Source organism: Leptodactylus fuscus, chromosome 3 (assembly GCF_031893055.1).
Source record: "Leptodactylus fuscus isolate aLepFus1 chromosome 3, aLepFus1.hap2, whole genome shotgun sequence".
Taxonomy (NCBI): Eukaryota; Metazoa; Chordata; class Amphibia; order Anura; family Leptodactylidae; genus Leptodactylus; species Leptodactylus fuscus.
Window position 1 is genome coordinate 42267537 of NC_134267.1, and position 16056 is coordinate 42283592.

At 41.8% G+C, this 16056-nt stretch overlaps 1 protein-coding gene across 1 annotated transcript in view; it reads right to left on the reverse strand.

Moving 5' to 3' along the window:
* The window catches only part of CRIM1 (cysteine rich transmembrane BMP regulator 1), a 530601-nt gene that overhangs the window by 122970 nt on the left and 391575 nt on the right, over window positions 1-16056 (reverse strand). The window lies entirely within an intron of this gene.

Below are 16056 nucleotides of genomic sequence, written 5' to 3' on the forward strand. Positions count from 1 at the left end.
TGTGCCCTGACAGCAATGGAATAGAAGCATTAGGTATCTGTATGAGGCAAAAACCACCCAATTTCAGCAATTTTGCAGTGAGAAACATTACTAAACATGGCTGTGGACACTCAGCAGTGTTTTTCACTATGTGTGGCCTTACCCTAATAGGAGGAAACATAATGCCCAACATTAGGACCATCAACAGTACTCAGATGGTTGGTAGCCCACATTTTGCCTATACTATTCTACAATGCAGGAACAACTAACAGAATGGTTATACTGTACATTACACATATGATGCATCCTAGTTAAAGGTAATGCTTGAGTTGAAGGTTATGGCCAGAAAGAATAGTATGGAGATATTACAAAATATTAAGCAGTCATAGCTCCAGTTATACACAACTTTTCATAAATGAATAGTACATGTGAATAGAAGAAACTTTGTCATAGATCTTATTAAGGATATATGTTTCCTTCTCCACTTAGTGCCTCATTCTGTGCACACCTAGCTTCTTATCTACAAACCTAGCAGTGTTAAGGAGTTAAAAGGGGTTTCCCATCTCCTTGTTTCAGCTTTGCCTGTAGGGTCTGCTTGTCACTTCCTGTATTTCTCCTCCCCCCCACCTTCTGTACAAGACACACAATCCTTCTGCAGATCAGATATTATGCAGCTGGTTGTACAGACTCAGTGGACTCAGTGTTGTCTGTGTGTTTACATAGAGAGATAACAGATTCAGCTTTATCAGCAAACTGCAATTAACTGAATGACTGCCTTGCTGGCACTAAGTGACGTCACCTGTCCTATCTCCAAGGTCTGTGGTTATAGCAACGCTGTGTAAACAATGGGAGGAATAAGGTCACATTGCAGGCAAACAAAGCAGAATTTCTAAAGCAATGTATTTAGAAGACGCCTTCAATCTACATAAACTACCAGTATAGATAGGATCCTTGAGATGGGACAACCCCTTTAAGACTAGCAGAGTGAAGAAACAGATATTATTTGTCTTTTCTATCCCCCTACTCCTCTTCATAGACTTATATGTAGAAAATAACTATTCCTGAAACCTATTTCTTTAATAAGGTATATGACAAAGTTTCATATACAGTATTCACCTAGTTTCTTTTATGAAAAGTTGCTTGCAGAAAAATAGTTGCTTTAAGTCAAAAAATTACCATTGACACATTTTGCAAAACAATATGAAGAAATAGAATAAACTACAAGATAAACACTATGGTTAAAATGTTCACAGGGTAAAGCGGCGAGTGCCTCAATGTCCTAACCTCTGTTCTGAACCAGCAATCTGAACACTTCAAGGCCTAATTTGTGGATAGTGACAAGGGATCGCTGCAGATGCTTTTTAGCCACTTGGCTGCTATCCCTGCACCCGATAATTTAATGACCTTTATTAAGTTTTTCTCTTAGGTTTATTTGTTGTCCCCGGCGCTGTTATACTATATAGGCTGTCATTACAATCGCTTTCAGTTTTCATCAGATAGAATAAAACAGACAAGGCAGTGAAATGGCTTATTGGCTTTACACTAAAAGTGGGACTAAAATATTTTTCTAACAAGAATATAAAGCGGTAAACAGAAAGCAAAAAGTTTAAGAAGGAAATGTTCTGATAAGGAGAACCCTCATTTACTTGGAAACATACTGGACATGTTATATGGAGTTGTGCTGGTATGGGGTACTCTCCGAATGATCTGTCATGAGATGTTCTACAAGTTCTGCAAGTCGGGTGGGATCGCTGCTAAAGCAAGTGTTGTGAAGAGGTCCTATTTATCAGCCAGAGACTAAACTTTGGGTGAAGGGTCGGATTGGCTGGAAGAGGCTGGAGCTGCTTGATGAATCTGGTATCCCTTTCACCTGTTGAGTCCTTTATTAAAGGGATTGTCTGGGGAGTAGTAATCTGATGACATACCCAGTAGTTCCTGGTGACCACCACACTTGGATCATGAGATTTGAGCCAACATTTGACCTCCTCGGTCGCTCTGTCCCCTTCCTCCCCATTCTCATCAGCTTTGCTTATATATAGGGTTTGCTTCTCACTTCCTGTATCCCCCCCCTCCACCTTCTGTACGAGACACACAATCCTTCTGCAGATCAGATATTATGCAGCTGGTTGTACAGAATGGACTCAGTGTTATCTGTGTGTTTACATAGAGAGATAACAGACTCAGCTTTATCAGCAAACTGCAATTAACTGAACGACTGCCTTGCTGGCACTGAGTAAGTGACGTCATCTGTTCTATCTCCCAGGTCTGTGGTATCCCTTTCACCTGTTGAGTCCTTTATTAAAGGGATGTCTGGGGAGTAGTAATCTGATGATAGACCCAGTGGTTCCTGGTGACATCACCACACTTGGATCATGAGATTTGAGCCAACATTTGACCTCCTCGGTCGCTCTGTCCCCTTCTTCCCCATTCTCATCCGTTCTATGGGAACTGACTGACTATACTAAAGCCAGACCCCATAGCCCAGGTAACTAATTACCTGTAACATCTGGAGAAGATGGGGAGGAGTGACCTAATGGGTCAAACACTGCCTTGGATCTTATGACCTGCGGGTCATGAAGTCCCTACAACCACAGGGTCCATAATCAGCAATCCCTGGGACCAGGTAAGTAACTTACTACTCTCCGGACAACCCCTTTAAGACTGGTATACGAAATGCCAGTGTTAATAAATCTGCCCCGTTATGCATCAATAGTAAAACATAAGTCATTAGCAGTGGCCCGATTGGAGTGACCGCATAATATAATCTGAAGCTCCTGAATGTTACCAATTTCCATAATGCTTTTTTAAGTTACATTACGAATGTTTTAAGAAAAAGTGGAATGAAATTAGCTTATGGTTATGAATTTCGTTGCTGAAAAATCTGAAAGGTTGGTTTTGTGAAAAGTAGAAAGCATTTTAAAAAATCTCCAAAATGCCATTATACAAGCATCTTTATTGAAATGGGTTAAAACAATCAATATTTAATTTAACACAACCACTTAGCTCCTTGACTTTGTGCCCTTTATGGAGCCTATCGCAGATGGCAGTGAGAAGAATTTGAGGAAGTTTTGAACAGAACATACCGCACATGTTTAAATTTGCAATGAATAATAGATGCAATTCAGATTGGCGGGTGAATCAGCTTTAAAGTTTGGTGGCAAGCGCTCATACTTGGCAGATTTGATTTTCATACTTGGTATGTCCCTAGGGGTACAGTGGGGTCCTGTATAATGTTGGATTCCCAAGAATTGGAAACCAGATAAAATCTAGATTTCCAACATTTTTTTATACATAAAATGTTTCAATGAGTTGGCGCCCATAAAAGTCTGTAGGTTGATAGGGCACTTCAATTTGTTTCTTAGGCTAAGGCCCCACATAGCGAGCCACGGCCAGGAACCGCTGCCGAACATACCACTTTTTTTTTCTGCTGAGTTTTCCTCTGCGGACTTTCTCTCCATATTCTATCTATACGGAAAACACCAGTGTTTCCGTAGGTATAATTGACATGCTGCGATGTCCGACAATCTGAGCAAGCTTTCTGGGGTATTATCTGCCTCATTCTATCTTTTGAGAGATGATTCTGCAGTTGTTATGACCATGTATCTGAGATGTGGATTCTTGTGGTCCTCAGGGTGGTCATTGGCAGTAGTTGCAGAGGTGCAATGATAGCATAGTTTGGAACAGACTCAAGGATTGACACCAGGAGAGTAGCCATGAAGTGACAAGCCACAGGATGAGATGGGAGTCTAGATGAGACAGGGATCAGAATCAGGAATAGGACAACTGGTAACAGGTTAATTCCAAGTGCCAAGAGAGTAGCAATATCCAGATGTGATGTCATCTTTAGGCAATTCTTACCCATTGTACATTTTCCAACCTGCTTGCCACTTTTGAGAAAATTGGGCTGAGTAGAGTAGGGATCATGGTGGGCAGATTTACTAAGACTAAGACTCCCCAAATGTAAAGCACCATGGAATTAATGGTGCTATATAAATAAACAATAGTAATAATAATAATAATAATAATAATAATAATAATAATAATAATAATAAGACATAAAAGAATGCCGGCGTTATACCTGAATTCTATGCTAGTTCCTGACTGATATAGACTATAATCCTAGCATATGGGCACTCCAATGATGGGGTGGAATTATTAAGAGGTCAGATCTTTGTGATAATTCTGGTACATCTACTGCCACTCACACTCAATATTACACCTGACACACTATGCACTGGTCTTAATAGATCCCCCCACTGTGCACAAAAATGTAACAAATGGTGGTGTCATTGGTGGTGTCATTCAGCATCAGACACTTTGATACATCTGGAGCAGTTTAAGACTATCTAGTCTAAGTTTATACTGTCTTACTCATAGACGGTACTAGTAAATCTGTCCTACTGTGTGAGAGAGTACAGAGAATGGAAATGTTTCCGATGCAGGTTTGCAACAAGAAGCATCTGTCTTTAGTGACAGAAACATTTTCTAGGTATAATAAATTGAAATCTAGACCTAGCTTTACCTGATTCTGTGTGCTGTTCATGCTCGGAGATGCCTCACATAGCAGTAAATACCGTAAAACCCATAAAAAAAGAATATGCTGAGTTGTAGTTTACTACTGCCGAATGATTCCCTCAGCAGTCTTACTCTGTTTATGGGAATGGAAAAAAAGTACAATCATAGGGCAACAAAAATACTACGTGTGCAGGTCTATGTTCTTAGAGTATAAAGGAGAAGGTTCAAAGAGTTGTGGAAGAGAAAAGCGTGCGCGCATTCGGCAGAAATGAAGATTGATATCTCGTCTAATTATCGGCAATTCTGGCCAATACAAGAACTGATTTCACCTGACACCCTTAGTCACAGATGAGTGGTTACAGCAACCAACTTTTCATCTTCACATGTCAGCCGACTGGTTTTCTCTCGGCAGGCTGACAGCTTCTGTGAGCTTTCATGTATTTTCTATGTTTTCACTGTTTTATAGAGATGTCCTACACTCTCTGCTCTTTTATCATTTTTTGAAGATTGCCTGCCTGGAGCGGAGATTCTGTTGTCCATGTTTGTGTTGCCTTGTGTTCACACAGAAATAAAACTGTCCAGGGTCCCGACTGTTTCCAACATGAAACATGCATGTATTTTCAATAGCCCAGTGAAGAGAGAATGGGGGCTGGAAGCCATGCAGGCAAAATGCATTATATATGGGAAATCTTAGTTGCATCAGTTTTTTTCCCCAAGACTCCTTAGTACAAACACAGCTTTCTTATCTGGATATACTGTGGGTGCAATATCTTGATATTTAACATTTTTGAAAGAATATAAATATATAGTACAGTGGCGTAACTAGGAATGGCGGGGCCCTGTGGCGAACTTTTGACATGCCCCCCCCACCACCACCACCGAAGACCTCGACTGACCCCCTCCTCCGTACTCTATTATGTCCCTTAGTAAGCCCTGCACACAGTATTATGTCCATTAGTGGCCCCTGCAAACAGTATTATGTCCCTTAGTGGCCCCTGCACACAGTATTATGTCCCTTAGTGGCCCCTGCACACAGTATTATGTCCCTTAGTGGCCCCTGTACACAGTATTATGTCCCTTAGTGGCCCCTGCACACAGTATTATGTCCCTTAGTGGCCCCTGCACACAGTATTATGTCCCTTAGTGGCCCCTGCACACAGTATTATGTCCCTTAGTGGTCCCTGCACACAGTATTATGTCCCTTAGTGGCCCTGCACACAGTATTATGTCCCTTAGTGGCCCTGCACACAGTATTATGTCCCTTAGTGGCCCCTGCAGACAGTATTATAGCCCATAGTTGACACCCATAAACAATTATTATACTCTATAATAATCGGAGACCCGGGGGAATAAAAACATAAAAAAATACTGTTTCTTACCTGTCCCCCAGCTCCTATGCTGTCTTCTCCGCTGCCGTCCTTCTTCTATGACGTCGGGCGTCACATGACCCGGGAAGCAGGCCGGGTTCATGTGACGTCAGACAAGTAGGAAGGAGGCCTGGCAGGATCGTGGAGAGGTAAGTAACAGTGTTTTTTACGTCTGCAAAGACCCCTGAGTATAATGATAGTATTTGTGGGGCCGCGGTGTCACTTACCGATCCTGGCTGGGCAAGTAAATAGGGCCGGAAACGGCCTATTGAAGAAAAAAAAAACACAACGCAGTGGTAGCGGCTGTCACCGAGCCCCCTAATGGCCCGAGCCCTGTGGCAGCTGCCTCCGCTGCCTCTGCGGTAGTTATGCCACTGATACAGTGTAAATACTGTATATAATACATATGTACACGTAATATTTAATGAAACATCTCATACATGTTATGACTTGTATCTTCAGTTTATGGGCCTACTGGTGGACTGACAATTCTCACTGTACATTGTAATCAGAATTATATCATCTACTGTCTTTTCCCTATTTTCTATAGCGCTACATACACACGTGCAGTTCTGAATTTAGTTTTGTTTAGCCAAGTCTGAAGTCAGAGGCATAACATGAAGCTTTTGGGCCTCAATACAAAATCTGAAATGGGGCTCTTTCATACATTGTGGCATTCAGAATAGTGACTTATCCTATGTGGCAAAAGGATCTTTAGAATCCAGGGCCTTTAGGATCCAGGGCCCCTGACAGCTACACCCCTGCCTGCATTAACTCCAAGGAGAAATATAGAAAAGTTATTAAAAACAAACAAACCACTTTTGCATCTACTGTGTCAAACTGCAGTGTAGCCTTAAACCATGTTAGGCTAAGGCCCCATGTAGCAAGCTGCAGCCAAAAATCTGACCACAGCAGAAACACATTATAACCTATTATACCTATTCAGAAACTGTCAGCATTTCCGTAGGCAGTGGCGTAACTACCGCCATAGCAGAAGAGGTAGCTGCCACAGGGCCCGGGACATTAGGGGCCCGGCAACAGCCGCTTCTGCTGCTATCATTATACTCGGGGGGTCTTTTCCGACCCCCGAGTATGATTGGCGGACTGGGAGAGGTAAGAGGTACTTCACTGCAGGGGGCCTTAACCTCGAAGACGTTGTCTAACTAGAAAAAAAAATATTTTGAGTGTTTTAAATAGAATTGATATAACAGAATTAACAAGGTGCCTCGATATTATGCTGTCAGCCCCAGCTTTGGATTAAATCACATGCACGAGTCTAAGTCTATGCCTGTGACTGTTAGAAAAAGATGCAGCATAACTGCAGATATTAAAAGTGACTTTTCTCCCAGGTAAAGACACTATTTTCATTGGCAAGGAGCGGTGGAGTTCCAATCCTATACAAAGACTACACGGTGTGCAGTGATGGAGTGAATACACAGGTCTAGTTCAATTATGTCATGTCAATTGCTGCAGTGCACTCATTTACCAGAAGCAAAGGATTTCTTTCTGAGCCACAAGAAAAGCCACCCACTTTTAATCAGATCTGCCTCAATAATGAAATTGGATTTAATTCTTCACTTCCAATTATAGATCGTAATCCTTTTCCCTTTTTTCTGCAGAGGTAATTCCAGTATTGTTGAAAGCATTGCCCTAATTTCACAGCGCATGCTGGCCGGCTTCAATGAATGGGCAATCTCACAGGTGAAAGTTGGTGATTAGCAAAGGGGTCAGAACGCACCGCTCCTATAATAATTCTAGAAGTCTCCGAGATTAACCTGTTCAGTACACCAAACAAGTTCGAGGCAAAGCAATCTGCTCCGCCGCAAATAAAAAATACAGCAAGGACACAGACCACAGCAAATAGGTTTCACTGCTGGGCATTTGTTATACAGGCTGAACCTTATCAGTCTGAATTCAAAAGCTAAAGAAGAATAAAACACAGCAATAAACATTTAATAACTAGTACGGTGATATAGGATTTTCATAAAGAAGCCAGAAGTACATATGGAGATATATATATACCATATATACTCGAGTATAAGCCGAGTTTTTCAGCACAGTTTTTGTGCTGAAAAAGTCTCCCTCGGCTTATACTCGAATGAAGCAAAAAAAAATATTTTTATTTATTTATTTATTGGGGGGGGGGGGGGGGAGTCTATGACCAGCCGCAATAGTAATATATAGAATCTCCCATAAAATAGTGAAAAAAAAATGATTTAAATAAAATATAATAAAAAGAAATTAAATAAAAGTTCAAAATCCCTCCTTTCCCTAGAATACATATAAAAGTAGAGAATTACTGTGAAACACAAACACATTAGGTATCCTGTGTCTGACAGTGCCCGGTCTACTGAATACAGGGTATCTGCAGTGCTCCTGTTCTGTCGGGAAACACCCGATACCCTATATTCAGCCAGACTGAATTCCAAGTGGGGGCAAAAAAACAAACAAAAAAAAAAAACAGTCCTCAGGCTCAGGGAAGGGGCAGACAGACAACCAAAACACCCCCTCCTCTTCCCCTTTCCCAGCAACTACTGCATCCAAAAACTCCGACCATTTTAATTTTTAAAATTTTCCAGTTGCTGCTGCACTCCCCCCCCCCCTCGGCTTATACTCGAGTCAATAAGTTTTCCCAGTTTTATTAGGTAAATTTAGGGGCCTCGGCTTATATTCAAGTATATACGGTATACATATATTAGTAGGGAAGAAAGTATTTAGTCAGCCACCAATTGTGCAAGTTCTCCCACTTAAAAAGAAAAATTGTCTGACATGGAGAGAATTTATTTGCAAACAATGGTGGAAAATAAGTATTTGGTCAATAACAAAAGTTCATCTCAATACTTTGTGGCTCTGGTTCTGTTGAGCTCTGTGTTCCAGTCACAAAGTCAGATAGGGGAGTAATAGGGGATAAGTATAGGATCGCTGGGGAGCAGACTATTGGAGGAGGAGGCATGGAGGCCTTTTGGTCCCGTTCTCTTAATTGCTGGGAACTAAGTGGTCTGCTCTCCCAGCAATCAAGAGAACGGGACCGAAAGGCCTCCATGCCTCCTCCTTGTGAATGCAGCGCCAGTGCAGAGACTGCAGTTCTAGTAGCCCCATAGCCGTGAATGGAGTGCTAGTCACACTATATGGCTCAATGGAAAACATTCCGGTGGTCCTTAACCAATACCATAGGAAGAACAGTAGCTGTGGCTATAAGTTCAGCTATTAGTTTTTATAAGGTATCTAGGCACTTCTGTAAAGATCTCAGTCTATGTCCTGGGTTCTCTTTCGCCAGGCTTAGCCGCACATACATTCCTTCTTTTTATGAACAGCATTGGACACTGAACAGACAGATGTATCCTGACTCTGACGTAACCAATCCAGACACCGTGCACTGATGTCTTCATGTGTTAGAGAGACAGCTACCCCATGTCTGTAATATACTGTACCTTTATCCATGTAATATTATGTTTAAATATCACGTGCTTACATAAGACTTAAATGCAATGTGAGACTATTCATGGAAACGATTTCTCTTTTGTCCTTTATAAGACATATTTAGAAGAGTAATCTTTTAATAAAATAAGTATACAGAAATACATTGACTTCTATTTTTTTTTTCAATCTGTTCCAAGTTTTGGGACATATGAAAGCGCCCTACCTGATCCAGTGACTCCCCATAGACTCAAGCCCTGTATGTGTCACCTGTTACCTTTCCCATTATAACCACCAGCTTTAGCTATGGAGCAGAACTGCCGACTTGATCTTGCAGAATAGATATTGTCAGGCGCTGCGCATGCATGGGCACAACTGCGATGTACCCTACAGTAATAACCGGTGATTCAATGGCCATCACAGACCATAATTAAAATATTATCTGACAATATTATGTTTTAAAGTTAATAAATTAATTTCTCTTAACGAGATTCTCAGCAGGACTTTGTCCCAGGTTTGTTCCACATTGGTGCTGGTCAACATTCCCATTTACTTTAATGGGAATGCTAAAGATTGCTGAAGTACAGTACACGGCCATCTCCTATGCTCCCACAGAAGAGAATGGGAACTCCAACCATCACCAGCCCCACCTACACTCAGCCTCAGGATGGACATGGAGTGGGCTAAAGGTCCTGCAGATTTTGCGTTCTTTAGTGCAATTCTATCCAAAGCTTCATCCCCCGACCTGAGAGGGACCTACAGAACGGCTCACAATTATAATGTCGGGACAATAGAACTATCAGGCCTAATCTAAAATGTTTGTACAGCATTATAAAAACATGGCTTTCTTTAAAAAAAAATAAAATCTCACTTAGGGGTTCTCCACTAATGGAAAAACTTGGGTGGTATTCCAACTGCGCTGCAATCAAATCCTTGGAGATGCTTTGCAATACCAGGAACAACCCGTAATCAGGATGTGGCACTGTTTTCTAATAATGGACAACCCCTTTAAGTGAGAAGGCCTTTTAGGACCCGTGACAACCCTTATTAGCATTTCAAAAAGTAGAACAAGTGAGACCAAGGCGAATAGACTCAGATGGATAAGAGTCAGACTCCTGACACACTCACTGATCAGATGGTTAAAGGCACCAGGCACAATGAACAGCATAGAGGCTGTGCCTGGTACTGCAGCTGGGCTCCATTTGAGCGTATGGAACAGTCACAGAAAATTCTACATGAATGTGGCTAAAAATCAAGAGTATAACTCAGGGACTTGTACGTATTTGCAGGCAATTTAGTTTTTATTCCAGAAGGATGGGATCTGATGTGACTCTAAGCCCTGATTCATTTCTGCACTGGCTACAATAGCTATATATTAGAGGCTCTTCACAGAGCGGTGATGGATGTCCAGCACAGCAGGAGAACGTCTAAGCTATGCCGGTAGCAACATGCGTGCACTTATGACTGCTATTTGGATATTTTAGTATCTTTGTAAAAACCTGAGCTAAAGTCAATAACCTGTCAGAGTGATGTCCGAGCGATCAGCAAGATGTCAACATGTCCTGTTTCCACCAAGACATTGATGATCTGCCTCAGTGTGTAGCAATTTTCTACACTGTACATGTGTATGCTAAGTGACTTGTTTATCCAACACCTTAGGCTACTCGGTGTGACAATACAAGGGTAAATTCAGAAAACCGCAATCCACTCAGTAACTCCACTGCCATGACCAATGACACAGAAAACAGAAGGACAAGCTCATAGTCACACAAATCTCTTCCTTTTGTGTATAATAGCTGAAAATCTCCCTGGAATATCAGCAAAACGCCTCAAAAATAAATCCCGACGATTATTTATGTGATTATATTGGATATAATTAGTAATACTCAGAGCAATCACCGAAACAGAAATTATCTGTAATAGGATCACTGATGGTGCCAGGGCAAAGGCTCTCCGCTCCCTGTATTGCTCCGCTACTTGATGAACAGAAGCTAACAAGCAACTGGCACACACAGGCGGCATAATCTTGTAATAATGTTACACTCTACGCATGCCAATCCTCAAGCACTATCTATTAACACTCTATATGGCCCTTCACGTTACTTCAACACTGCAGTATTACACCGTCATACAAATGGGAAGAATATGCAACTGTGTTTCCCAAGGTGTAAATAAGAAAACACTGACTCTGTATGATGCCCTCTATGGGAAGCAGCTACCTTGAACATCATGCCCGACTTTCCAACAAGCCTTTAATTGCAATGATGCGGGATTTTGCCAACTCAGTATCATCCCAACTGTGGACGGCGCCGATCTGATTGGATCTCATCAGCACAGTCTAGGGAGAACTGACTTGGCAGTTCTCCCTAGACTGTGCTATTCATATTTGAAGTGCTGTGGCGTTTTATACTCCTCAAGTGCTGCGATGTTTTATACTCCTCAAGTGCTGTGACGGTTTATATGCGTCAAGTGCTGAGACGTTTTTCACATCTGAATTGCTGTGACGTTTTGTATGTATGAATTGCTGTGACGTTTCGTATGTATGAATTGCTGTGACGTTTCATATGCCTCTAGTGCTGTGACGTTTTTCATATCTGAATTGCTGTGACGTTTTGTATGTATGAATTGCTGTGACGTTTCGTATGTATGAATTGCTGTGACGTTTCATATGCCTCTAGTGCTGTGACGTTTTTCATATCTGAATTGCTGTGACGTTTTGTATGTATGAATTGCTGTGACGTTTCATATGCCTCTAGTGCTGTGATGTTTCATATGCCTCTAGTGGTGTGACGTTTTGTATGTATGAATTGCTGTGACGTTTCATATGTATGAATTGCTGTGACGTTTCATATGCCTCTAGTGCTGTGATGTTTCATATGCCTCTAGTGCTGTGATGTTTCATATGCCTCTAGTGGTGTGACGTTTTGTATGTATGAATTGCTGTGACGTTTCATATGTATGAATTGCTGTGACGTTTGATATGCCTCTAGTGGTGTGACGTTTCATATGCCTCTAGTGCTGTGACGTTTTTCATATCTGAATTGCTGTGACGTTTCGTATGTATGAATTGCTGTAACGTTTCATATGCCTCTAGTGCTGTGACGTTTCATATGCCTCTAGTGCTGTGACGTTTCATATGCCTCTAGTGCTGTGACGTTTCATATGCCTCTAGTGCTGTAACGTTTCATATGCCTCTAGTGCTGTGACGTTTCATATGCCTCTAGTGCTGTGACGTTTCATATGCCTCTAGTGCTGTGACGTTTCATATGCCTCTAGTGCTGTAACGTTTCATATGCCTCTAGTGCTGTGACGTTTCATATGCCTCTAGTGCTGTGACGTTTCATATGCCTCTAGTGCTGTGACGTTTTTCATATCTGAAGTGCTGTGATGTTTCGTATGTATGAATTGCTGTAACGTTTAATATGCCTCAAGTGATGAGAAGTTTTCATTATACTCTATGTGCAGTGACATTTTGTAGGCCTGAAGTCCTGCAACATTTTGTATTTTTAAAGTGCTCTGAGGTTTTTTCATACAAACTTCTGTGACGTTTAATATGCTTAATGTGCTGCAACATTTTGTATGCCTGATGTGCTGTGAGGTTTAATATGCCTCAAGCACTGTGACGGTTAATATGGCTGAAGTGCTGTGGCGTTTCTTATGCCTGAAGTGCACAACTACACTGTAGCGCCAGGCTGCGCAGGGTGTCACAGCATTACATGTATATGGTACCGTACAGAAGGTGAGTGGGATTATCAGTGACACACAATTAAGACTGAATACTAAATATAAGTCTGCATTAAACCACTCCAGACGGATAGCAGGGGCTTCCCTGACAGGTCTAACGCCAGGATCAGACGATGGTCAATATAAAGCGGTCTGGTACAGAGCCATTTTGATGTGCATAGCTTTCAGTCTAACCCATTGTAAGTTCCATGATCTGTAGGGCTCGGCACATATACTGCAGTTCTGCCATGTCTTCCATTACTACAGTAACTTGCAATTTGACCTTGTGCTCTTATATTAACAGTTGCTACAGATGAAAACTATCTTATCCGGAACGGTTTCCCTGTGCATAGTGCTGACATTGGGATATCCTTCACCTCTCAGCTCTCACCTGCTGCTTTTCAGTTGCAGGGTTTATGTTGGCTGATTTAGCACCCGGGTCAAAAACTGCCTAGCAGCAGGAGGTTTCACTTACGTACAAAACAAAAATGGAAAAGAGGAATCAGAAGAAGCTGAGCCTTTAACACCTTAGGTCAAGTTGTTGTCCTGACCTTGTGTGTTGTAATACGACAATTAACCCTTGCTTCACAAGCACATTGCTGCAGCCATTAGTTCCAGGCGGCTTCTCTAATATAATATAACATTGTTTATTCCTGGACATCACCGTCTCTGTGGAGGAGGCGAGTACTGCTGCCCTCGGAGCTTTCTTCTGCATTATACACATCTGGTACAAAAAGCTGTTCCTTAGAATGCAGAATTTTTTAGACATCTCATTTACACACTGCATACAAAATCTGCACACAATAGGAGATATGGCTTTTAAACATATAATAATGTCCATATACAAATCCCCACACCCATACGATTTGCTGAGTATTTTGCTGCTGCGGTTTCTTAGACTACGGACCAAGGCTATTTCTCAGCTCCGCTGCAGGATGTCCGAAAATGGCTGATTTTTGACAAGGCTCTCATAATTTCCAGGCAACTGGTCCAGCAATCACTCAGAAGTTGAAAACCGTAAGTGATCTGACATTTTTTTTCTGCAGTTTTATTTTCTGCAGTGTGTGCATAGGGTTTGTTTAAATCCCATGTACTACATTGCTGCTGTACATCACAGTGGAATAGTCACTGGTAATGGAATACAGTGAGAAACCTGCTGTGTATACACCACATGTGTACTTGGCATGTGCCGATTTCTCTTCCTAAGGTTTTTTTTTTTTGCATTTTTTACACTATTCTCTGCTAAAAGGGAATCTGGGAACGGTGTGTGCAATTTTGACCCCATCAGCGTTATATGGTGGATGGGAAACCCATGTTTTCAAGCACAGAGTACTGTATTTGCAAATGCACAGGAGACACCACCATTTATGTATATTGCCCTGGGCTCTTTGGACTGAACCAAAGTTCAAGCCACACAGACTATTGTACCTCAAACCACCTACCCTAAGTCCACCACCTACCCCAACCCCACTCTACTTGCCTTTGGACGTGCCAATAAAGCTTCTTCGTATTGTATTGTTTTGTTAATCAGAGCAGGGGGCAGAGATGGGAAACATTCAATATGGAGGCTGTGGCACTATACATGAAGGGGCCAACTCCTGAGCACTTCTGGGAATTAAAAAGTGGTTTTCTTGCTGATACAACCTGCATGACACCATACAAGATATGTTTTCATTGCTTGCCAATGTTTACATTCAGATGACTGCATTCATAACTTACCTCTAATCTGGTTTGTGACATGCTCACAAAACCCTACTTGGTAACCGCATATCACTTTGTGATAACATATCGCAAAAAAGCTGCTCATCTCCTCACATCTTTAGGCTCAGTTCAGATGGAGTTTTTTTGGTCAGAATTTTGACGCAGAATCCACCTCAAAATCCTGCTCAAAAAACCGCCTCCTATTGAAATCAATGGGTGCCAGTCATTTCCTTTTTCCGCGAGCGGTGTGTTCCCGCTTGCGGAAAAAAGAAGCGACATACCCTTTCTTCAGGCAGATTCCATGGCTCAGCTGCGGACATCCACCTCGCGACACCTCCCTCCTGACTAGGCACATTCATTTGGGCCTAATCCAGTTCGGAATTCCGCAACTGGATCTCCGTGCAGGCGCGGCTAGCCATTTTTTGGTCCGGAATCTGAGGCGGCCTCCGCGTCAAATTCCGGATCAAAAAACCCCATCTGAACTCAGCCTTATCTAGACATGTTCAGCCAGAAGGAAATTTAGGGAACATCATATATGCCTATAGGATGTTTTCATGTCATTTGATGGCCAACTCTTTCCCAAGAAACCACTGAAGATGCTATAGAATATACATACATTATGCTATTGTCTACCTCTGTAGTAAGAAGAACCCTGAGGCGTCTTTATTTCAGCCGTCTCAGTTGAGTAAAACAAATAAAGGAATAAATTCAACCTGCACCCCTATCTCCGAACAGCAGAAAAACAAATCACAAGCTAGATAATAAAATGGATCTGATTTTCTCACTTCATTTGGCAACGCTCAACAAATAGAATCTGCATTTCTGCCAGTCCTGTGGGCATATAAGTAGGCACGCTTGTAATTAAAGTTGCAGTCTTATTTAGTAACATTTACTTGATGTTGCGATGAAATTAAAGCACTTAACCATGTCTATGTAACACCTACTTAAGCATTTTAATTGTACTCTCCACAGCGATAGAAAATTAAGAAGCTAATTTAGTGTTTAGACCTAGTAACACAAATACGTGAGCACAAATGTTATAGGACTGAACTGCTGCTTAGTTATGTGAGAGCTTAAGAAATCAGTACAAGCAGCCGATGGCTAAAGAAGAATGATGGCGCTACTAACATTGCACATGGGTAAGATAGCATACATGTAACTAGGCAATGCTCCCGTATACTGAGCTGAGTAACACAGTGTCTGACCCAAAACGTCATGTGCCAATGACCTGCCACCGCAAAGGCCAGTGTCATGGGATCCTGTGCTTTATGTGTCTGAGTCACTGAAACTGAAGAGTCATGTGCTAGTGTTTAGGGTTCCAGATATCAGTATACCTGCATTCTACATTCTCAAA